The sequence below is a fragment of the Hydra vulgaris genome, chromosome 08 (assembly GCF_038396675.1).
Source record: "Hydra vulgaris chromosome 08, alternate assembly HydraT2T_AEP".
Classification (NCBI taxonomy): domain Eukaryota; kingdom Metazoa; phylum Cnidaria; class Hydrozoa; order Anthoathecata; family Hydridae; genus Hydra; species Hydra vulgaris.
In genome coordinates, this window is record NC_088927.1 from 3101880 (window position 1) to 3103787 (window position 1908).

The window sequence follows — 1908 nt, forward strand, 5'->3', positions numbered from 1 at the left end:
CATTTAATTGAGTTTTCCTAAAATTTAAAAATCTACAAAGCGCCAAGCGATAAGGTGTTTTACTCTTTGTATCTTACATATTAAAATTTTTTGTTAAATCTTTTTTTATATAATAATGAGTTTATATGGGCTTTTATATGTCATTTACATCAGCTGCTTAAGAAGGAAATATTGGGAATTTTGACCCCTAAATAGTTTCAATTTTGCGATGTACATTGCATTTCCGCGAACTTTACCTCAAAGTCACAGCAATTTATTTTTTAAGTTAGAAAGACAATAAAGTCTCTTGTTTTTTGACATTTTCAAGCTTTCTAAGGAGCGACGTGCAGTCTCATGATCGTTTGAAAATGTCAAAAGAAGCAAACTTCTGTACAATATAATGTGCGGTAAACTACAAGGCGCAAAAAAATTGGCCATGTTTTTTACAAGCATAATTTTGTAGCAGCTTTTGAATAGCTGATATTTCCACCATTATGGAGTTTTCCAGTTGTCTGACCTGATCTAATATTTTAAACGGATATCGACTAAATAAAACAGAAGTGGTAGAATGTTAAAATCTCGATACCACACCAAATTTAATTTTAGGCTGGTTTATAAAAATGATAGTAAAAAACACTGGCATCGTTACTGTTTCTCCAAATTAGGCAAGTAGATGTATAAATGAAATGTTTATTGACAAAAGAACTAGGGGTTAGGGCCCACTCTCCCATCTTTTTTGTAAATGAACTTTTTTTTTTAAAGAAATTTCTAGATGTAGAGGACTTTTTCTAGAAATTGACGGTTGTGCCCCTCCACTTTAAACCCATGTTGTCTACCATATAAAGAACTTTGTTTCCTATAAACATTTTCTATCCATAGTAAATAAAATGTAATCATGTTTTGGAAGTCTTTTGTTATTTTTTTACTGGTACTCAGAGAATGTTGGCATAAGTTTTCTTTTATCACGTGATCAAAGAGTGTGCAAAACATTCAATATGACATCAAGTAACAAGTTTGATACTTGATGTCTGGAAGAGTTTTGTTATTAAAAATACTGTAAATGCTGGAAAGGCCAGAAAACTTATGCATAAAATATATGTTTAATGGAACAAATAAGCTAGCTAACTTATAGATAAATTAAAGTTTCATTTTGTATAGGAGCCAACACCAGGGAGTTTTAAATGTGGTGATTGTAAGAAAACCTAAGAAACAAAAAGAGGACTTTCCAAAACTGTAAACATTTACAAGTAAAAGAGATCGCTGTTTATATGAATTGAATAACACAACAGTAAGTGATTTAGTTCTTGAACCTCAATACCTGCAATCTGAGGATAACGGTTTAACTAAAAAACGGTTTAAAGATTTTTATTTATCACGCTTTTCACTTTCTTTAAAACTTTTAAAATAAAAGTAGAAGACCAACATTGACGGATCCTGGAAGGATAGGGAGAGGATAGGTATGCAAACTCAGGTATGCAATCGATAGGTATGCAAATCTCAGAAGCGGGGGACCTTTCTTGTTTTTTAGCTAGCTTTATAGTGATTTTTTGATTTACGTAATTCTGATTTACAATTTAGTTTACGATTTAATTCATGATTTTTTTTATATATATTTTGCTGTTCATATAAAAAAATAATTAATTTACAATGAAACTTTTACGTTATACAAAGAATATATATAAAACAGACAGAGGCTTAAAGAAGATACGGATGACTGATGTCACCAAAATCTTTTCATCGAGCCCCTTTAACAATAATATTTAAAGCCCATGGCTTTATTAAGCTTACAATGAAATATTTTTTTCTGAAAAATATTACGTGAGGAATATTCGTTAAAAACTCATATATGCATACACACACACACACACACACACACACACACACACACAGATATATATATATATATATATATATATATATATATATATA